Source organism: Hyperolius riggenbachi, chromosome 6, assembly GCF_040937935.1.
Source record: "Hyperolius riggenbachi isolate aHypRig1 chromosome 6, aHypRig1.pri, whole genome shotgun sequence".
Taxonomy (NCBI): domain Eukaryota; kingdom Metazoa; phylum Chordata; class Amphibia; order Anura; family Hyperoliidae; genus Hyperolius; species Hyperolius riggenbachi.
The window spans coordinates 279,397,647-279,421,959 of record NC_090651.1 but is presented as its reverse complement, the minus strand read 5'-3'; the positions used below and the strand labels follow the sequence as shown (position 1 = coordinate 279,421,959).

General features: G+C 41.3%; 1 protein-coding gene and 1 long non-coding RNA gene across 10 annotated transcripts in view; one reads left to right on the top strand and one right to left on the bottom strand.

Moving 5' to 3' along the window:
• The window catches only part of LOC137521545 (uncharacterized), an 11,341-nt gene extending 4,293 nt beyond the window's left edge, over window positions 1–7,048 (top strand). Inside the window, exons 2-3 of the long non-coding RNA XR_011022149.1 lie at window positions 5,410–5,509; window positions 6,975–7,048. This is a non-coding gene — a long non-coding RNA (uncharacterized lncRNA). The remainder of the gene's footprint in view (window positions 1–5,409; window positions 5,510–6,974) is intronic.
• Window positions 1–24,313, bottom strand: part of CADM1 (cell adhesion molecule 1) — a 539,770-nt gene that overhangs the window by 189,442 nt on the left and 326,015 nt on the right. The window lies entirely within an intron of this gene.

Here is a 24,313-nt window from a genome sequence, read left to right as displayed (position 1 = left end):
ATGCGTATCGCACAGAACTGCGTGCAGCAATGCGGATGAGAAACGTATGCGTCTCATACGCATACATGTGAACTAGCCCATTCAAAAGCATTAGGAGCCGTTTCTATGCGTTTTTTGTTCCAGTACGCGTTCCCTGAAAACGGCTAGGAACGCATATAGTATGAACAGGCCCTAAAGGCTTTGCTATGCAATTTTTGCTGTGATTGCAAAGTTCCATTCAGTCATATTGATGACGACAGAAGCACAATTGCATGCATTGCGTTTGCGATTCCACAAGAATCACATTGCACTAATCAGCATCATAATTAACATTATAAAAAAGGAACTGTAATGAAATGCGTAGTTCAGCTCTCTCAGGCAGCACTGTGCGCTTGCGCTTTGAACTGCACAATCAGGAGTGGCGCAACCATGCAGAAGATCCTGACCCAGCCGCAGGTTGTGATCTTATGGAGGGGAGTGCGGAGGCCTGGCTTAGAGCGGAACTGAGCCGTGGGACCTAACTGACTTCTAGGGGCTGCAAGAAGCCCCATGTGGGTGAAATATATTTTTTAGATTGTCAGATGTATCCTTTAAGAAAAATGTCCTTGCGATCAGCAAAGCACAAATTGCTTCAGAAATCCTGTCTAGTGGAAAAATGACCTACTGTCTGCCTCAAAGGAGCTTGCAATCTAATCCCTATCATAGTTCTAGTCTAGTATCTCTATCATAACCTAAAGCCAGTTTAGGGGGAGAGATAATTTACCAGAGGAAACCAGAGTACATGGAGTACCCACGCTGAGAAACACATAAACACGGGGTCACATACAATAGACTAACATTTGGAGCAAGTCTAGTTACTACCTCAATTGGTTCAGTTTCTGAATGTTAGCATTTTTGTATAGTGGTACTTGTCTGACACTACTAATGTTACTGTATTGCTAGTGATTGGTCCCAGCAGTTACCAACTAGTCAGCTTGAATAAGTAACCCATGTGACTTAACATGTACCTGAGATTAAACTAAAAAATACATTTATATATACCTGGGATTTCCTCCAGCCCCCTTCAGGCTGATCAGTCCCTCGCCATCCTCTTCTGCCTCCTGGATCCTCTGCTACTTCTTCCAGTAATTCGTCCAGTCGGCGCAGGTGCACGTTCTGTCCCCCCTTGCGCTCCCGGGAGCGATCTGCACCTGTGCAGTAGAAATGCACAGGCGCAGAATGCTCCCGGCGACAGAAGCAAGGCGGGGCATGCGTGCATGTGTACTATGCCCAGACTGGCTTGGTTACTGGGAGCCATAGCAGAGGATCCAGGAGGTAGAAGAGGATGGTGAGCATAGCACAGGAACAAAAAAGAACACCATATAACCCCCCCCCCCCCCCGTGGGTGCCTAACCCTAAGATACACCCGGTGGTGCCTAACCCTAAGAAACACCCGGTGGTGCCTAACCCTAAATCACCCCCAGTGATGCCTAACCTTAAGACACCCCCATTGGTGCCTAACCCTAAGACCCCCCTGCACAAACTCCCTTTCTGACACCTAACCCTAACCACCCATCTGACTAAAAGCCCTTCCTGATGCCTGACCATAAACCCCCCACCCCACACCAAAAATAAGAATTTCCCCTTTGTCACTGGTTTCAAAACAGAGAAAAACACAGCATAAAACGATAAATATTGGGCGTTGCCTGGTGCCCAAATTTCCCTTTTTGCGCTGGCTTGCCGATATTTTCAATTGAAGTGTATGGCAGTGCCCGATTTATCCAGAAGCCACATGGGCCCAATTAGCCTGATACCGACCTCGGGCTTGCTAGTAAGGCTAAACTACAGTGCAAAAAAATACTACTTTTACAAGAGGACTTGTCCATCAGTAATTATTTATAGCACTACTGAATGCTGCCGATAAGGCTCAGTTCTTCCTCATTCGGTATCACAGTGTGCCACTTTTCTATATATTCATATACTGTATGTGTGTGCATACATGTCTGTATTGTGCAGCTCCTGTTATTTGTTGTACACTGCTGCGTAATATGCTGGCTCTTTATAAACATAACACAATGATAAAAGAATAAAGCTGATAATAGTCACATCCACACTGAGCATCTAAAAAAATATGAATAAAGAGCAGCTTCATGATGTACATTTTGCTGCACTGTTCAGCAGGACTCCAGCCGGCAGAAACCAGCGGCTAGCGGAGTAAAGATTTCTGATCCCTTCCCCCCACAAGGCTACTGACATAATAAATTTCACTGCTACTATCTTACAGTCACAAACGCGAGCACACCGTGCTTTGTTATTTAAAGCGGACCTGAATTCAGAACTTCCTCTCTAGAGATAAGCAACAGCATTATAACCGTTAAAGAAAAACATTTATTTGTTACAGCTGATACAAATCCTGCAATAAATCTGCAGTGTTTCTACTTCCTGCTTTCATGGAAGCAGACATATTGGTAACATCCTGTGTTTACCAATTAGCTGATCTGACACGGCTGCAAATTACACTTGTCACAGATGAGGGGGGAATTAGAGAGACTAAACTCTCTAAATACATACAGGGTACATTTCTCTATGTTTTCCTTCTGTCCTGTGCAAGAATTCAGGTCCACTTAAAGAGACTCCGTAACAAAAATTGCATCCTGTTTTTTATCATCCTACAAGTTCAAAAAGCTATTCTAATGTGTTCTGGGCTGGCTTACTGCAGCACTTTCTACTATCACTGTCTCTGTAATAAATCAATGTATCTTTCCCCTGTCAGACTTGTCGGCCTGTGTCTGGAAGGCTGCCAAGTTCTTCAGTGTTGTGGTTCTGCTATGAACTCACCCTTCCTGGCCCCTCTATGCACACTGCCTGTGTGTTATTTAGGATTAGAGCAGCTTCTCTCTTCTCTCTTATCATTTACAAGCTGGATAAATCGTCCTCTGAGCTGGCTGGGCTTTCACATACTGAAGAATTACAGACAAGGGCAAAGCTGTTTGCAGGAAGAAACAAGCAGCCTGAAACTTCAGTGCATGAGAACAGGGGGAAAGAAACACACAAATGATCTCTTGAGATTCAAAAGGAAGGCTGTATACAGCCTGCTTGTGTATGGATGTATTTTCTATGTGTGGACATACTGTACATCAACCTACTTCCTGTTTTGGTGGCCATTTTGTTTGTTTATAAACAAACTTTTTAAAACTGTTTTTAACCACTTTTAATGCGGCGGGGAGCGGCGAAATTGTGTCAGAGGGTAATAGGAGATGTCCCCTAACACACTGGTATGTTTACTTTTGTGCGATTTTAACAATACAGATTCTCTTTAAAAAAACAAAGAGAAAAGGATCCTCAGACTTCAATCGAGTGCAGAAAAACCGGTTGTCTTTATTAAAAAAATCCACAATCTTACTATGACTAAGGGCACATCCTGAGCCTGCTATGTGTCAGTTTAATCCTGTGGTTGTCTACGTCCTGTGTGTGGATGTTTTGAATAAAAACAACCGTCTTTTATGCACTCGATTGCGGATCCTTTTCTCTTTTTTGATCTATGCGCCTCCGCATTGCACAGCTGTTAGTTAAGGTTATCTGTTTTATTGACCTGAGGAAGCGGGCTGAGTCCCGTGAAACGCGTTGACTACAGTATAACCGTTTTCGTTTAATAAAGACTAATTTTTTCCACCCACGTGAGACTTCTTTGGAGTTAAGAGACCTCCTTTATTATTACTATAGTATTGCCTATACTAATACTCCTGGGCGCCTCCACCGACTTGCTTTCACTTTTCTCTCTTTGCTCATCCTAGTCTAGCTGAACAGATCCTGCACCAGTGACCATTTAAGGGGTTCCAGAGCGTTGGGATTTCCTTCCTGACTCCACTTTAAAAACACACCTTCATCCAATGACATGCTATAGATTTTGCAGTTTAGGATACACCATCATTATTATATTTTCTTTAATCATCGCACTGCCCTAGTCCTTACAGAGCGTAGAACAAGGATGTCTCTGCACATTAAGCTGTGCTGCCCTGGATTCATTCCAGTACCGTTACTCGCTGTTATACCACCTCTGACATGAAGGGCAGGAGGAAGGCCGGAGACATCGGGAGCCAAGGAAGTCTTATTATCTCATGGAGCTTCATTTCTTTGATCTAAATCAGGCTTTTGGTGGCTGAAGTTAAAGGTAGAAATGCATTATTAAAGCTAACGAGCGCTCTCAAAATGTTAATGGACATTACGTTTGAATAAATGAATTACACATTAACAGTCGCTGGAAATTCCACTACCTGTCAATTTGGGAAGATCAGATCATTTCTGTTTGCCAATTACGGAGACATTACTTCACAATACTTTCAATTTAGGGGGGATTATGAATGAGAGAATAAGCAGCTCGGAGATGTACAGGAAAAAGGCCACAACGGTTCTAATAAGGAAACGATAACTGGCTGATTTAGCAGTTTATATTTTTAGCCGGTAATAGCTAAGACACCTTTACAACAGAAAGTTGTTCCAGTAACTTTTTACAAAACACTATGCACAATACCAACCTAACTATATCCTGGCGCAGTGCACAGACAGTGCCTGGCAAGCATCTCTTTGTAGTTAAAGAGGATGTGAACTCTATACATGCATTTCCATTTCCTTAGGAAACATCCATTAGCAACAGAAAATCCTTTCTCCTTTTCCACCTCGTCAGCAGCTGTAAAGCAACTTTTTTTTTTTTTTTATAGTTTTATGTGTCCAATGTGAACATGGAAGAGTCTTGCTGAATTCCACAAACTGACTTAACTTGAAAGCTTGGTGTATGTTACATAAAAAGTCACATCCCATTTGTAACAAAACATGCTAAGGCTATGGAATAAAAACAATGGGAAGGGGGTTGGGGGGAGGGACAGAAAGAAAGTTCAACATGTTACATCCTTATTTCTAAAGCAGAGGCGCCAAGTAGAGTAAAATCGATTAAAAACAGTTTAAAAAGGGGGAAGTTGGTGGACTCACCTCCCTCGTAGAAAGAAAGATCGGACAATGGGACATTACTCACAGTAGAAAGTTACTTTTTATTAAAAGCTCCAAAGCTGCAACACGTTTCACGGGTCACAATCCCGCTTCATCAGGCAAACATTTTTGGAGGGTACAAAATCAGGTTAATGGCCTGGCTGAACACCTCTGTGAGAGGCACTCAGCCAGGCCATTAACCCGATTTTGTACCCTCCAAAAATGTTTGCCTGATGAAGCGGGATTGTGACCCGTGAAACCGAGAGTGACTTCTTAAACCTCAGCGGTATCAGGTTATAATTCTCCCCGCCCGCTTATTCAGTGGTTGCCTTTGTGGCGACCCACGTTTGTGAGTATAACCATTACTTTGTTGTACACCTGACTAAATGTCACTGAGATACTACACTATATAGGGCTCTAGGTTTCCTTTTGTCTCCTTCATGTGATATCCTTACTTCATTCCTAAAGAAACTGATAGTCACAGGGGAGAGAACTGCAGGGGTGCTGGAAAGCACAACTTCATCTATCAAAGAGGGGACCTCTGCCTGAAGACTGGACCTCCTACAAGGTCAGAAAGCATGGATGCTGCATAAGCTGGGTTCAACAGTTTTTATATTAAAGGGACACTATGGCGAAAAATTGTAAAATTTAAAATATGTGCAAACATGGACAAATAAGAAGTAGGGTTTTTTTCATAGTAAAATGAGCCATACATTTTTTTTTCTCCTATGTTGCTAGTAGGTAGTAGAAATCTGACAAGTGAAAGGTTTTGGACTAGTCCATCTTTTCATAGCAGATTCTCAGCAAAATTTTTTTCTTCATAAAGATATTCCCTAAAAAGGATTTAAACAATGATGCTGGCCAGCTTCCCTGCTCCCTACACAGTTTTTGACAGTTGGACAGAGAAACTGCCATTCACTAAGTGCTTTTGAAAATAAATAAATCCCTGAGAATCTCCCCATTGAAGAGTCCTAAATCTGTCGCTTCTGTCAGATTTCTACTACCTACTGTAAGTGACAGCAACATAGGAGAAAAGTAATTTATGGCTCATTTTACTCTGGAAAAAAATGTACTTCTTATTTGTTTATGTTTAAAATATGTGCAAACAAAGAGGTACATTGTTTCCAGAGTAAAATGAGCCATAAATTACTTCTCTCCTATGTTGCTGTCACTTACAGTAGGTAGTAGAAATCTGACAGAAGTGACAGGTTTTGGAATAGACCATCTCTTCATGGGGGATTCTCAGGGATTTGAATATTTTCAAAAGCACTTAGTGAATGGCAGTTTCTCTGTCCAACTGCCAAAATAAACTGTGCAGTGAGCAGGGAGGCTGGCCAGCATCATTGTTTAAATCCTTTTTAGGGAATTGTAAAGAATAAAAGCCTTGCTGAGAATCCCCTATGAAGAGATGGCCTAGTCCAAAACCTGTCGCTTCTGTGAGATTTCTACTACCTACTGTAAGTGACAGCATTATAAAAGAAAAGTAATTTATGGCTCATTTTACTCTGGAAAAAAACGTACTTCTTATTTGTCTCTTTGCACATATTTTACAATTTTTCACCATAGAGCCCCTTTAAGGGGAAAAAAAATACACACACACTTCCTTAGGACCCGTCAATTGGGATTGCCGCCCACCTTTGTTGCAGTGCAATCCAATTCATAGTGAATCACTACACGTTGCTTGCAGTATTTTTGTATGACTTTTCGATTTAAAAAAATCAGACCAGAAAATGCAGAGCAGCTGCAGAGGGAAAATACTGGCATACTCTGTCTGCACTTGCGACTGGCAGTGGAAGATTCCACATGCAGCATCAGTAGTGCCGTCGTCCGTAGCCAGGGCAGCAGATCCTGGGAGTGTTGGTGTTTGAATTCTGAATATTGACTTTGGAAACTCAAATTCTCCTGCACACCACACTTCAGCACCTGAGGCAGTGGACAGGGTCACGGGGATTTTACTTACTTATTTTCTTCCCCTGTTCTTGGATAGAGCAAGAAAGGCTGTGAACATTTGTTATGCTTCTATTGCTGTCTAGGTTCACAACGAGGAGAATTTCACTCACTTCATGTTACTTTCAGGGAAGTCAAAGAACAAACGGATCAGAGAAGGACTCCAAACCTTGGGCAAGTCACCGGCAACTATGCGTCCAACAGGTACACCACCTCTGTTAATCCAGTGAGCTAATTCAAAGAAGGACACGACACTCCGAGGCTGTATGCAACAACAAGCTATATTGGAGCAAGTGGACACCCACAGTATGTGCCTCCACTTACTCCAATACAGCTTGTTGCTGCATGCAGCCTCTGACTGCCGTGTCCTTCTTTGAATTTGAGCATAATAGGTCAAAGAACAACAAGTGAGGGAAAATCTTAAAAGGGGCACAACCTGCAATAAAATATTTTTCCTACTAGTGACTTTAGGTCTGTCGCTAATACCGCCACGCGCATGGGTGCGCCGGCTGTGTGCGCCCCCACCGCACACGCCCACTGTGCGCGCACATTAGGGTTTAATTATATAGGATATTGTAATGGTAAGATTGAAATAATGTGGTTGTTATTTTAATTTGTGCCCTTGTTTGGGAAACCACCCTCACTTACAGTCTCACTTAGAGATGTGACAAAGGACTACAAACAGAGAAGAGCGCCACATTTTGGGACAAAGATAGCAATAACACACTCACACCACTTTTACTCTTGGGAGGTCCATCGCATTGCACAAAGCCTTCGCAGAAGCAGTGATAGCTCTATAGTGCTATCACACTGACCGTGGTGCGGCGCGAGTTACATTTGGTGCGGCGTGCGCGGTAACCCCGGAAGTGAGGCATACTTTCAATGGAAAATATGCCTCATTTATTTGGTTGCACCTCAGCTATAATGCGTGGTGGGACTTTTTTTTACCCAAAATTAACTAGAGATGGGTCAATGACATGCAAATAATTCCTGCAGTGCAAATTGCACATACATTATATGAATTTGGCCAATCAAAGGTGTCAGGAAATGCATTGTCTGGTCCAATTGCAAGATGCATACAAGTTCATCTGAACCAGAATTATTTTCATCTCAATGACCATCTCTAAAAATGAATCCCCCTCCCCCCAAAAACATACAAACAAACAAAAACACACACATTTCACCTTTGCCTATTATTTTTTTTTAGCTGCCAGTCAATCTGCATTCTAAATCTCATCTCCCTAAACTAGATATACCTGGGATGTACATAAGCATATGCTATACAGGATGATGCCCTGCTACAGACACATCTGCTAGGAGATCCCCAAATGTATTTACCTTCCTGTAAGCAGCCATGCTGGCGGTAGAAGCAATGCTGCTCTGACACTAGCTGAAATACCGCTGACAGCGTAACCCCTTTCCTATCGCTATGGTAACCATTCACTGTGGTGGTAATAATACAGCCAGGAGCTGGCCATTGTAACGCAGGCTTCACAAACCTCCATGTCATCACTCAGCTGAACATAAAGTAAACAATGAATTCTTGGAGATGTATATTCCTGGAAAAAAATCTAAAAAGTGAATAAAAGGGCTTATGACACATAACAATATGTGTGTAATTAGGCTGTCAAGACACAAGCAGTTATTCCTTGATTCATATGTGCCACTCTACATCCAAGCCTACTCAGTCACATTGTAGGATGTAGCAGGCGGTGCTTGAGTCAATCAATGGCTGCTTCTGTGAGAAGCTAGTCACACAGGTTTCACTTCCTAACTGAGTCTTTAGAGCGGACATGAACTCAGAACTTCCTCTCTGCTCTAAAAGATATGCAACAGCATAATAACCTTTACAGAAAAACATTTCCTTGTTGCAGCTTATAGAACTCCTACTGAGATGCTGCAGTGTGGTTACTAACCGGTTTGCTGGGAGCACATACAGGGTTAACCTCCTGTGTTTACATATTAGTCATCAACTTGGCAGACAGCTGGTAGATCAATTACTTGCTGAGAAGGAAGAATTGGACAGGCTCTTCTCTACGAATACATACAGAGTGGACTTCTTTGCATTTTCCATCTTTCATGTGCAATAGTTCAGGTGCGCTTTAAGGTGAAACTGAAGTCACTTAAAAAAGTAGCTTTGAGTTTAGCGAGTGGCGGGGGTGGGGTGGTTTACAACATGATATGTTGTCATTGCCTTCTGTGCCCTGACAGGAGATTTGCTCACCTTCCCTCTCAGGGCAAAAGTCTCGACACTGTCAATATTGGCATAATGAATTAGGATAGCCATTGCTGATACTTAGAAGTCAAAGGTGAGTGTGACTAGTTTTGGGGGTTATTTTTACTGTCTCCTAAACAGGAGGTGGGGTCAAAGCACCCCCTGAGGATTATTGTTGCTGCAAGTTGTCAAAGGAGGGAAAGACAGAACGGAAGATGAGATGCCCCTGTGTTAACAAAGAGCAGTAAAAACCTGAAATAGATTCTAACCCTCTCTAACAAGATAGTAAACAAGGGCAGTTTTGTCTGGAGTTTAAAATTCAGGGTTCTTTTACACTTGATGCAATGCAATGGACAGTAAAAATGGGCACCACATTGCAACATCACATACACTGATGTAGACTGTGTTGAAATTGGAAGCAACCTGCCTTTAAAAAGTCAAAAGTCACTGATGCAGAGGAAAGAAGTCATATGAAAATCTGTGCATGCGCACCGCACCACAAACTCACCAAAATTTCAAAATTTGCACGTTACCACTGACTTTCATTGCTTCCGGTGCCGCGGGCAGTGTGCAATAATGCACTGCAGCTTCTGTGTCCGCTGGAGCTCACACAGAAGCTGCTCTCTATCACTAAAGCCTTTGACCTTTTAAAAATTACAAACGGATAAAAAGTCAACATTCAAGTGTAACTGCAGTAAAGAAAATAACTCCATTACCAATAACTACAATTAAATGGTAATTCTTTTCACCAGTCCCTTCACTTCTCTAAAAACTGCTATTCACAAGCTATGTATCATGGTCAGTGACCCCCGACTACCTTACTTCTTCCATAGCTTCTGACAGAGTCTTATCTCATTTGCTCATGTCTTATTGTGTGTATACATAACCTCTGTGTGTAGAGCCCTACGCTTGCTTTTACTTGCATTATGCTGGGAATACACAAGTTTTTTTCGGCAGATTTACTGGCCAATCATTTTTCCGATCGATTTTCCGACCATTTTTCTGATTGATTTCCATTCACTTCTATGAAAAAATTGATCAGAAAATCGACTGAAATCAGATTGGACCCGTCGGAAATTATCTGTCAAGACATCTATCTGCCAAATGATCTCATAGTATATTCCCAGCATAAGTCCACCAAACAAAACCCATATTGGTGGACAGACACAGCAGACTGGTGGTGGCAACTATACCCCACAACAGAAGGCCGAAATGCTGTACAGGACACTCGTATCAGTTTACATATACTGGCCCACATGTCCAGTAATCGGAAGAAACAAAACAGTATTCCAGCTTTACGAAAGATGGCAACCATGCTCTGTATACAGGGACTAGGTAGGCGAATAATCTTTGAAACTGCAGATAAACTCTAAAGATATCTGGAAATGGTGGCTAAAGATTCATTTTTATTACGGTTAGTAGGTTAGAATGTTTCAATCATTATTTTACCGCTGTGGATTGTTTGATTGTCTCACATCTACTTAATTATCATCAGTATTTTTTGTTACCAATAAAATTGAGTCCTTCTATAGTGTCTTTTTTTCTTGAGCGTAAGGTTGAACTCTTATACATTTATAAATTATACACATTTTTCTCTACCCCGCTTCCCTAATTATACAGTAGGCTGAGGAGTGTGTTGCATTACCAGTCCTTCAAAGGGTGCCCCATACACGGTACAATCAAATAGTTTGATTTTCCCATTTATTCAACCAAAACAAATAGAGAAGAAATTAAAAGGATCTTTTTTTAATCGATAAAAAACAATTAATGTGTTGGAAAAATTAGGTTGATTGCTTTGAAAATTGAATGGTGTATGGTATGGTAGGTCTAATAGATCAAAATCTAATTTAAAAAATTAACAAAATGAAATAGTGTATAGCCACCTTAAAGTGTACCAGAACTGAAAATATGAAAAATATTTACACATACCTGGGGCTTCCTCCAGCCCCATCCGCTCGGATCGCTCCCACGCCGCCGTCCTCCGCTGCCCGCAGCTTGGGAACTGTGTCCCCCCACTTCCGTCAGTCATCTCCAGTCAAGCGTAAGAGAAGTGTGCTGTTTGCGTATCTCTCCAGCCTCTGGAGAGATCCTTAGAGGACGCACTTCTCCTGCTTAGACTGGAGCCGACTGACGTAAGTGACGGGACTCGGTTCCTGAAGCTGCAGGCAGCAGAGGACGGCGGCGTGGGAGCGATCGGAGTGGATGGGGCTAGAGAAAGCCCCAGGTATGTATAAATATTTTTTAATATTTTCAGCCCTGAGTCCCTTTAAGAAAGAACAGGATTTTAAACTGTTTGCAGGACGACTGCTATTTCAGTGCTCAGCCTAGAAACTCATCAGTTAAATACTAATAGGATAGGAAAGAACCCACATTCATAATTGCATAAAGCAATAGTAATGTAGCTAATGTAATGTAAACAAGAAAGGAAGGATGCAATTATCAGGTATACAATGTCACATTATATATCCCTATAAATCTCAAATCCAGAACAAATGTTTATCTCAACTTTGGAGGCCTGGAAAGGAATTGGACCCTCTTCACGTTTCCATTGCCATGTGTATCGCCATCTGCTACGGCACCCCTCACTTCCTGCTTGTGCAGGACATTAGTAAATCTCTCCAATACGGATAATGGCAAATAAATAAGGGTCCCTTCACACTAATCTCATTGCATTTTTCTACAAAGTATTAAAGCGAATCCGAGATGAAAAACTAACTAACTTGTCTATATATCTTATCTAAAGTTTGCACAGCAAATCTAGCTGCAAACAGCTTCAAAAGTTTATGATTATTTATTCCTGTGATACAATGAGGGCAGCCATGTTCTGTTTGTCACATTGTCACAGGCTGAGGGCTGGAAATGCTATCGGCTTGCCTGTGTGTAAATTCCTCCTCCCTCCTCCCCTCTGCCTCTGAAATCAATGCCTAGTAACCTCCTCCTCCTGCCCAGATTGAGATCCCAAAAGCCCTTGCTAAAGTCCCAAGGCACAAAAGGAGCTGTGGGTGAGGCTTGTTTAGTTTATAGAGAATCAGAGTATTAAAACAAAACAAAAAAAGTATTTGGCTTGAGGAATGCCCTATAAACTATATGAAAGGAACACAATTATGCAATGAGTAAAAGTTTATCTCGGATCCAGTGGATTCGAGATGAACTTTTACTCATTGCATAATTGTGTTCCTTTCCTATTGTTTATAGGGCATTCCTCAAGCCAAATACTTTGTTTTTGTTTTAATACACAATTTCCTATAAACTAAACAAGCCTCGCCCACAGTTTTTCAGAGAGCCTTGGCAGTAGCAAGGGCTCATGGGAGCTCAGTCTGGGCAGGAGGAGGGGGAGGTATTACTAGCCAGAGATTTCAGAGGCAGAGGGGAGGAGGAGGAGAGGGGATTAGGTTTTTTCACAGAAGATGCAGATAAGCTTGCCTGTTTGTAATGTTTACAAACAACATGGCTGCCCTCATTGTATCACAGGAAGAAATAATCATATTCTATTGAAGCTGTTTGCAGCTAGATTTGCTGTGTAAACTATCTAAACTTTAGATAAGATATATAGACAAGTTACTTGTTATAGTTAGTTTTTCATCTCGGATCCGCTTTAAAGCATGGAAAAGCACTTCATTATAGAACATGTATGTTTCATAATGTGTTAATGGGCTCAAATACATTTTGAAGACTGGGGAAGGTTTTTTTCTCTTGCTATCCCTCAGTTTCTGTTTCTAGGTACACCAGGCTTCAGATTAAAGCCATGGGGCTGCAAAGTGGTCCTAGACCTAGAGAAAGGAAGTTAAAGAAAAGGCAACAGTAAAAACCTTCCATCAAGTTGTCTTTACATGTTAGTGGTATGAAGCCCAAATTTCAACTATGGTCTAAAGCAATAAATGCAACAAAAAAAAAAAAAAGCTAAAAAAAACCTAATTCAGGGTTATTGGAGGGGTTAATACTGAAACTTCTACTCCACTCAAAAGCTAATTGATAATATTGCCGTTGTGTACTAAACTATCAGATTGTTTTGAGCTATACTAAGCTGTATAAACAGTGCAGAAAACATTCCACATATCAATCTGATATTTTGTACTGCACTTTATTATTATTATTTTTTTTTTTTTTTGCGGTGTTTAATGCTTTAGAGCAAACATTTATTTTTGATATTTATTTGAATAGAGAGGGGCCTAAAGGGACCTGTGGTCTTCGTAAGACACTTCAGTGTCACTCAACTGCGCAAATGAGTATATCCCAAATTCCAGGAAAAGCGATATATTTTTGTTCTGGATAGTGTGGTAAGAAGAGCCTCTTTTTTTTTTCTTTGTTGACACACAGCTGTCCTGAAATTTTTTTTGTCACTTCCTGCCTAGACAGAAATCCTTAAATAGCATCTCCCCCATATAATGTCTTTAAGGGCTACAGCTCCATGGGGTTGGCAGAAACAGACCATAAGGTTGATTTAAAGCTGCTCTCTAGTAAAAAAAAAATAATCATCTCATAGTTTAGTAATCATTGTGAATAGTACTTTCTTTGCATGAACAATGCTTCTTAATGAAGATGGAATTATAGTTGTATGTTGGGGGGGTGCAATGTTTTGGATGTGTGCCTCCTCTGCTTTCCATGTGGGGCTTTGGTTGAGTTCTTTGCCCCTTGAATACTCCAAACACGATGTAAGTATTTTATTTTTCTAGTGTCAGTTGTATGCAGTCCAGTGTTAGTCATGGAGAGAATCCAAAGACATAACTACAAAAGTTGTTTAGGTGATACCTTTAATGACTAGATGTACAAGATTTCTTTGCAAGCTTTCAAAACATTACGTTTCTTCTTCAGGCATGATACAGAACTGGATCAAAACCGCACCATTTTTCTAGCGGTGACACAGAAAGCAACACAAAAACTGACAACAATTCCAAACATCTAGGATACTAATAACGTATTATTACTCTCTGTGTCTGTGAAAGGACAACTGAAGTGGGAGAGATATGGAGACTGTTATATTTATTTCCTTTTAAGCATTACCAGCTACCTGGCTCTCCTGCTGATCCTCTGCCTCTAATACTCAGATGTTTCTGACATTAATGTCAGATCTGACTAGATCAGCTGTATGCTTGTTTCTGGTGTGCTTCAGGCACGACTGCAGCCAAATAGATCAGCAGAAATAATTATGGCAGCCTCCATATTCTTCTCACTTCAGTTGTCCTTTAAAGTGATTTCCTCACACACTATCCAAAACAAAGCCCAACCACGTTAAACCAAAAGGAACTTCTGCATCAATAAAATCCGTAGAAATCTTCTGTAGCTATCCATATCAGAAAACGATCAATATCAGGCAGATATCAATCATTTCCCTTATCTACTAGAAAAAAAAAAAAGTTTTGTGTACAGCCAGCTTTACTTTCCATAGTGACACCGAACTGCAGAATACGACTTCCAGGCCCCCAGTACCACAGTGTAAATCTGCCCTCTACAGAGGGAAAGGTGGCGTGCGCGTGAGAGAACCAGCATCTCAGCACTATAACGGGTGGCGGGAGGACAGGAAGCAGCAGACGGCAGAGGAGATTCTGAAGCTCATGTTCACACTGTACATTCTCAGAAATTACAATAATGTCCTCAGGAACAGTAGGCATTGGGCCTGCCATATTTTACATCATACTGCTATTACAATTCCTGTACATTATGGAATATCAATGTTCTACAGTATTCTAGAATTTATGACTAGGCCTGGGCTGTGGTATTCCAATCCGACTCCAAGAACATCCTGCAGCATTTTTTCTTATTAATACTTTAAAGGCTGCGCACCAGCACTTGAATATTTAATATTAAGTACATGCAGGGCTCTAGTACTTAATTAATACTCTATATTTTACTCATTACCAGCCTAAATTCACTTCACACTTTACTATTCTCTGGTGAAGCAGGTGTAAGAAGAATACGGTGGAATGCGCTGAGGGTCTATCACCTATTAATATTAAAAGCATGCAGCTCTTATGATGCCCACACACAAAGCAATTTTTCTTCAGAGTTTCAATCATTTTTTTTTTATAATGCCATTTGGAACTAACTGCATTGCAGTCACACAGACCAGCGCGCAATGTGGCAATTGGATCAATAGTGACCAAAGAAAGTTCCATCTGTTCCAATCAATCATTCTCTTTCAAGAACAGATCAAAACTATTTGTGGAATTAAACAGAAAATATCTCAATTAAAGCTCTTTCTTTGCAGCTTGCTTAAAGGAGAACTGAAGTGAGAGAGATAGAGAGGTTGTCATATTTATTTCCTTTAAAACAATGCACATTGCCTGGCTGTCCTGCTGCTCCTGTGCCTCTAAGGCCGGTTTCACACCCAAGATTAGCGGTGCAAGCAGCACATAGCACAGCAGAGCCAGCCTTCATATGACCCTGCACAATGGTTCGGCGACAGGGTCATATGCATAGCACCGCCCCCCAGCTAGTGACACACTCCCTGTTGGGCAGGAAGTACCTCACCGGGATTTCCATGTCCGCGCACTGTGCGCCTGTCAACACATTTGCTGTGTCACCCATTGGCTTGCATTGGTGCATAATCCATGTGGTAAGCATGGATCATGGGGCAACGTGCTGAAGATTTTGCGTCGGGAATGCGGTGGTTTGCACCGCATCATGTTAAGCATGCAAGTCTCCATAGACTTGTATGGCCCCTGCAGTGGGGAAGCATAACGAGGGGCGACGCAGCAGGCAGGTGTAACAGGGGCCTAATACCTTTAGCCATAGACCCTGAACAAGCAGTTGCACTGCATAGGGGGGCTATAGCTCTTGCTGTTCAGCTGACTCTCTGTTGATTTCTGTTGAAATTCAACAAGATTGAGCATGTAGTGCAAGAAGAAATTGCTATTTCTTTAATCTCTAATCAAAGGAAAATGGATTGGTTTAGTAAATTTGGCTATAATCGACCATGTATACTTAGAGTTGGAATTATGCATGGAAGAGTTCCAAAGCTGACAGCATGTACTGCCGCTGACATATCCATGAATGGACCTCGTCCCCCTCCCCCCCAGCAACTCATAGTCCCTACTATGGGACCCATATTCACTCTCAATGATAGTTGCAGCCATAGCAGTGGCTAGGTCAGCAGTAAATAGGTAAATGAAAGCATCTGCTTGCACCCTTCAGGCCTAACTTAAAGCGGAACTGAACTCAGAACGTCCTCTCTGCTCTAAAAGATACGCAACAGCATAATAACCTTTAAACAAAAACATTTCTTTGTTACACCTGATATAAATCCTAAAATCTGCGCTGTTTCTACTTCCCGATTCATGAAAGCAGACATATTGTTAACCTCCTGTACTTTGAAATAGGCTTATCTGCCATAGGCAGTCATGTGATACAGGGAGGAGATCAGATTACAATGGGGCCAAAGTCGGGTGATTCAGGGTCTTCGGGGCGGCTTCGAGGGAGAAGGCAGCGCAGGTAACTATAACTTTATTTTATAGGAAGGCTGCTCGCTTTTAATTGCAGGCTGGAGATCCACTTCAAAGGACACTTGAAGTGAGAGCGTTATGGAGGCTGCCATATTTATTTATTTTTAATATTAGTTGCCTGGCAGCCCTGCTGATCATCTGCCTCTAATACATTTAGCCATAGACCCTGAACAAGCATGCAGCAGATCAGGAGTTTCTGATATTATTGTCAGATCTGACAAGATTAGCTGCATGCTTGCTTCTGGTGTTGTTCAAACACTACTGCAGCCAAATAGATCAGCAGGGCTGCCAAGTAACTATTATTGTTTAAAAGGAGATAAACATGGGTGCCTCCAAATTCTCACTCCAGTTGTCCTCTAAGACCTATTTTACAGGGATGTCTAGGCAATGGTAAACAACATCTGTGGTATTTTTCTTTTAAAGGGAACCAGAGACGCCATACTAATAAAAAGAAAAAAGATTTTATACATACCTGGGCCTTCTTCCAGCCCCAAAAGCCTGCATCGCTCCCACGCCGCCATCCTCCGCTTCCTGGATCCGCCGGTACCAGGTCCCGTCACTTCCGGCGGACGCGTCCAATTGTCCGCATGAGCAGGGGCTCCCTCCATACCCTTACGCGTGCGGCTGCGCAGTATGCAGCCGCACGCGAAAGGGTATGCCGGGAGCCCCTGTGATGCGGACAATTGGACGCATGCTGCCGCCGACTGGCCGACTTGGCGAAACTACGGGACTCGGTACCATCGGATACAGGAAGCGGAGAACGGTGGCGTGGGAGCGATCCATGCATATGGGGCTGGAGGAAGCCCCAGGTATGTATAAAATCTTTTTTCTGGGGCCTCTGGTTCCCTTTAAGTGCTGCCCATGCAAGTGAATGGACAGGTACCGCTATTATGCTGCATTTCAATCCCAATTGTTAAAACATTTGAGGGAGATGCCGGCGGCAGCAGGCTGCTGGTTCAAGTGCCTTTTGAGCCAACCCTAAAGATGCAGCCACTATTCAAACAACTCAGTCAGCTTACAAACTGAGAATGTGGACATGTTCACTTTAAGGATGCAATGCAATATTTAATTCTGCTCCTGCTATTTGGTCTCCATTCTTTTTCTACAATAAATTATTTCAGCTTCATTAGCATGTTTCTTTTTTCCCTCCTTCCACTTGTTACCAGCAATATGCCAATAAATCTCACTAGCGAATACAGTTAACATACTGCTGCATAAACACTGTGGCCATTTGACCGTTAATGCAAAAATAAGCTGTTCACTTTAGCAGCTCTCATAGCAGATTGTACTTCAACGTACATACCATACAGATGGCTATTAATTTATTATGGATACTACAGAAGCACGCACTGGGCTACCATTACATGAGTAACGCGATTTTCTGGTTGTAAGGGAAAAAAAATGACAGCATCTTTATTAAGACAAAAAAAAGAAAAAAAAATCCTTCTGAGGTTTGTGTGCGCTGGAAAACCGGCCAATCAGATGCATGGAAGTAAAAAAAAAAGTAACACTAAACACAGAGAAAACAATCAGTGGCTTACTTCCTGCTATCTCACAACTGGACAAACACTGTGTGTCTCACGTAAGTGCTTTGTTTCAGATGCGCACATGTACACTGGTCAACCACCACTTTAAAACCTTTGACAGGTTAAGTGAATAACATGGATTTACTTGTTACAATGACGGAACTGTCAGTTCTTCAAGGTGATGTGTTAAAAGCATGAAAACCAGGCGTAAACACAAAAGACAGGTGTAAAGATCTGAGCAACTTAAGCTAAATTCTAATAGCTAGTCAAGGAGGTCAAAAAAGATATAAAATGGGTGTCTTATGTGGTGTTCCTGGTCTGCAGTGCTTAGTACTTACCAAGCGTGGTCTAGAAAGGTCAAATGGTGAAGTGGTGATAAGGAATGTGTTGTTGTTGCCCAAACCTCCCTGATAATTGTGGAAAGTGGAGGCTAACCAGTCTGGCCTGATCCCACATGTTTGAAAAATGTAACGTTGGCCATGAGTAAAAACCAGAGTGCCAATGTAGACCACTGTCCACCACTGGAAGCACCTATACAATGAGTACATAAGCATCCAAACTGAACCATTGAGCAATGAAAGAAGGTGTCCTGATTTAATCATCAATCAAGTTTTCTGTCGCCTACAAATGTCCCTAATCTCAATCAAACCAAACGTGTGGAATGTGCTATAAAACAAGCCTGATTCACGGAGACCCCACTTCACCATTTACACACCTAGGTGCCAGACTCCAGAGGACATCTTTGGAGGTGTCCAGCAGTTCATGTTTCAGAAGGTCACAACTTTCCTTAAAATTTGTTCAGCCGAAAGCTTTAGAAGGACAATTTCTCCAGGTCTCGGTACATCCAAAGGAGAAGCCACAGATGTGCTTTGAAATTCCTCAGCAGCTGCCCCTGATACCATGTGACTTCCTTCAGCCAATTGGAGGACAGTAGTCCCACTTAACACTGTCAGAAGACATTAGGCTAGGTGAATGCATGAATGAACACCTGGGTTCCACCTGTACCCATAATGGGAATCTAAATTCAGAAATCCATAAAGAAGTACACAAATAAGTTTATGATTCTGTTTACAAGTACCAGTATACCACAATGGTGAGTAGCACAGCCCCATTCAGTATACATTAACGGGACAACTTTTCCAGCATGTCAAAATGCTGCAACCACATTGCAACACAGCTTGACATGAAAAGACATATAATACAAGTGGGGACGTCCAGGCAAGTGTGGTACTCGGCAGTTGGCACCACTTTCCCAGTGTGAACAGGCTTTAAGATTTTTGTTAGTGTTATCTGCAAAATAAAGGCACAAATTTACAAATTCTACATCCACCCATATGTTCCAGTTTTCATTACTGAAGATCTATGGCATACTAGTGGATTATAAGGAAAGAAATGTTAATATTTGGTATTGATGTTTATTAAATGTTTGCAGTCAATCTACAATTTCTCCACATTTTGCAGACTATACAATTATTGTTTTCAATCTGTAGCCTTTGCATGTCTGATCAAAAACTTCATCTAGTTTCCTCTGTTATCAGTGTATTCCTTTGAATCAAGCAAGCTCCAAACCTTCATGCAATTTGTTCTGCTTCTGTTGCCCTCTAGTGGTAAGAATATGAGCAAACCACAGGTTTATTCAGCTTAAAGGGAAACAAATTTATTCAGTTTCGTTTTATAAACTAGCCGTAAACATTTATTGTATTATTTTTCTCTGTGCGGATAAGTGCTGAGTGCACAGGTAGGGAAAGTGCTGTCTGTAAAGGTCATTAAAGGGTTACAATATTAATGTTCTAACAGTGAAGACAGTGTAGGCCATGATGTTTGAACAAGAATTTAAAGAGTAACTCCGGTTGTATGCACTGGTACAATGAACATTCTGCAGTGGCAATACCAGCTGTCATTGTTTATTAATTTTTACCTTACAGTTTTTTTATGCTTTATTATCAATTAGATAGGATTGTGCTCTTACTACAATTTAGCCTGCTTGAGGCTCATACAGACATTGTCAGTGACACTATTAGTACTGCATTGGGGCAAGTGTGCAAAGAGGCATTGCCGTTTGCTGCATTGATGTGTGCAGGATTTATATGGTATGGGATGCATTTCTCAGCTCCGTTTGCTAAAAGTAAGCAATCAAACTTTCCTAAAAACTGTGATTTTTCATTTGGTTCTTAAAGAGAAACTCTGACCAAGAATTGAACTTTATCCCAATCAGTAGCTGATACCCCCTTTTACATGAGAAATCTATTCCTTTTCACAAACAGACCATCAGGGGGCGCTGTATGACTGATATTGTGGTGAAAGCCCTCCCACAAGAAACTCTTGAGTACGTACTCCTGGCAGTTTCCTGTCTGGGAACCTTGCTGCATTGTGGGATATAGCTGTTTACAGCTGTTTCCAACTGCCAAAAAAGCATACAGCAGCAACATCACCTGCCAATAGTTAAAATGTTACCATGTAATAAATGTCAGAATGTAAATCAAGGATTTAAAAGATTTTACAATGGGCAAACACTGACTGAATCATTTATACATAATTATTGTAAAAATGAAGCACTTTTTTATTACATTATTTTCACTAGAGTTCCTCTTTAAAGCAGGAGGGACATCCACACCGTCCCAGGAAAAACAACAACAACACATATGTAAGTAGATAAATACTTGTTTTACTTAAATAACATATGTATTGTACTGTCCACGTTTTCATTTCTGTTAATTTTATATAGTAAATAAAAAGAAAACGGTTCCCAGCATTTTCCATTTTTATCCCTTCTGACTGAAGCTAGAGTTTTCATCTTAGAAACTGCACTGTCATAGCTAACTTGCTTTGTAAACATGTAAGGCACAGCATAGATCCTATTTCAGCAGCTCACTTAATTGGCCTCAGCCAATCAGTGAGAAGTGGGAATGTGGGAGGAGTGATGTCAAGCTTTCTCGTCAGCACTGTACCCAATAGAGTCAGGCTGACTGAGATAAGACTTTTTACAGCAAAAACATTTCTAATTAGATTTGAGTGCATGCAATGCAGGGTAAGGTTAAAGGTTGCATAATAAACATAAATGAAAATCCGCTTTATCTGTCACAGCTTAATTATTAATTGTAACGTAGAGAAAAACAGAGGCGCCAAAACGATAAAATCAGATCTTAAAAAGTGTAAAAATGCTTAGGAGGTAGTGGTGGACTTACCTCCTCCAAGCAGACACAAGAAACTGTCTATTCAAGAAAAATAAATATTTATTGGTATACTCCAGGGGGAGTTGCAACGCGTTTCACAGGCTTAGACCTGCTTCCTCAGGTAGGTTATAATAGCACACAACAGCAAATGGTCCGGGTAACACCTGGTGCCTCAGGGACTCTATTTCCCCCCCACAACATACAGATAAGATGATTGGCTTCTCCCTAAAATTAGCCCTAGACTACTATGCACACATGACTTAAAGAAAACCTGTACTGAAAATGAATAGTCAAAATAAGCATACACAAGTCATACTTATCTGCTGTGTAGTCTACTCCTCAATCTCTTTCTCCTCTAATGTGTCCTGTTAGTCCACTGTGATCAATGGAATTCTCCGTCCTCCATTTTGAAAATGGCCATTACCCATAACAGCTTTCTGGTCAGCACACTGTTAAACTGTAACATCGCCCACTTGAGCCATAGGGAAACATGGACACATCAGTTCTCCTCTCAGCTGTAACTGACAGCAACTGATATAAAACTGACAGCAACGGATATATTTCAGTTCTGACAAAATGTTGGCAGAACTGGAAGGGATCACTATAAGAAGAAAATGGTGAGCTTCTGAGAGGAACTGATGGCAAGGTAACTATGTAATGTTCATTTGAAGTTACCTCATGTGTTATAATTTTACTCAGTACAGGTTCTTTTTAAGTAGTAGATGGTGAGCTCGACTTTACACTCTGTACAGTGCTGCGGAAGATGTCAGTGCTATATAAATACTAAATGATAATATGTATTTTCTGATTAACGATTAATTAAAGTTTTTATTTTTTATTTCCTCCTTAGATTATTACTTTCACCAATTATACTTAGTTGAGAAAAATGTGATGAGTTTGTTGGAAAATCCCAATCTTCAATGGCCTTTCATCCCCCTCACCGCTCTCTTTTGAACCAAACTAATCAGCAATATGATTGGTTTCTTATACTTTCTACTGATTAATTCGGAGTTTCTGAACGGATTAAAGGAAAAAAAAAAAACAACCAATAATAATAATGATATACTGTATATATATTACTGACGTGTATGCATTCTTAAAAAGCAAAAATTCAAGTTGTTGGTCAACCTAAATCAGGATTTTACAAAAAGAACAAAAAAACATTCACCCGTGTGTGGCCACCTTAAGATCTTACGACTGGCGTAAAAATGAAAATTATATATAATATATATATATATATATATATATGGGATTTCTTATAGTACATCTGACTATCATGCTAATAGAGAATTCTAAAGTTTAGCTAGCTGAAGTATGGAGGATGCATTTATTCCAACACTGACACTTTGGCACTGAACAGCTAGACGTGTGCGTGGAATTTATATACTGTACTTTGATGTACAATAAGCAGGGCCCGATTGTGCGCTATGCATTAATATCAGGTGAGTCTATTTTCCCAAGAGGCCTGGAGCAGATCCACTCACCTATGCAGCCACCCCAAAATTATAACACTTATTTCCCTGGACGGCACTACAGTAAGAATGGCAGCGAGATGATGCTACACTGATAATAATGGTAGACAAAGTTTTGCCTCACACAAACACCCTTCAAGTACAAAGGATGACAATATAAAGCATTAATGAATAAGGGCTCTTTCACATCAGAGCTTGCGTTAGAGAACGCTCAAAGCATACGTTTTGTTGTATGCGTTTTAATGCATTTTGATATGCGTTGCACTGCAGTGAGTGTGCGTTTTTAATCCGTTTTCAATGCGTTACAGGACATAGGAAAACGCAGGTAATTTTTTTTTCTTTTAGTTTTCAACTTTCCACATTGTTCCTCTGTTGCATTCTGGGACTGATTGCCTGCGTTAACGGATTAAAAACGCGCATAGTGTGCGTTTTACATTGACTAACATTGTAACGCATAAAGCTAGCGTCGGCTGAAAAACTGCGCCTGGGTACAGTGTAATGCAACGCACAAAAAGGCTGCGTTATATGTGAAAGCTAAAATGAAAGTCTATGGACTTTCATTTCACCTTGGGTAACGCAAACATTACCCGTTGCGTTGAAACGCAGAAAATCTGCCCTAATGTGAAAGAGCCCTAAGAAAGTCTAGATTTTAAATGCTACCTTTTCTAAAAGGGAACATTAGGGATGAATGTGCAAAATTTGCAAATTCAGATGATCTGATTGATTTACTTAAAGGAAACCAGATACGGGAAAAGGAAAAAAAATATATACCTACCTGGGGCTTCTTCCAGCCCCATCCGCCTGGATCGCTCCCACGCCGCCGTCCTCCACTGCCCACAGCTACAAGAACCGGATCCCGTCACGGAAGTCATCGGAGCCAGCCTATGCAGGAGAAGTGCACCCTCTACGTATCTCTCCAGTGGCTGCTGGTGAGATACACAAACAGCAACTCTTACGCTAGACTGGCTCCAACTAACGGCAGTGCAGGGACCCGGTTCTCGTAGCTGCAGACATTGGAGGACGGTGGAGTGGGAGCGATCCAGGCGGATGGAGCTGGAGGAAGCCCCAGGTATGTATAAAATCTTTTTTCTTTTCGTCTCTGGTTCACTTTTAGGCAAATTCTTCACAGATTTGAGATTAAAAAAAAAAAAAAAGTAATCAGGCTAGTCTTTTGGTGGGTGTAGCCTTCTTCATTTTCTACATCCAATGCAGCGTTCTCAGGTATCCTTACAAATGAATCATTTCATTTAGAACCTGCTCTTAGTAACCAATAAGAATATGGATATTTCCATCCATTCATCCCTTACAAGCTGCTAGAAGAACTATAAAGTCAATAAGGGGTTTGGAGCCAGGTCTGTCGTGATCCAAAAGCCATGGAAAACACATAGCCACTGCCAGAAGAGTGGGCACTCCACTCCCTTTGCTCTTACTCCTCAGCCCTGACCTCACCCACCTCTTCCTCTGCTGCTTAAAAATTATTTGTTGTTTTTGTTTTCAGCACTGCAGCTCAGCAGTCTCATCATCCTTTCCTCATGGTCTAGTAGGATGCAGCACATAAATATTTGGCTGCACATAGATGGGGTTCTTCCAATGAAATAGA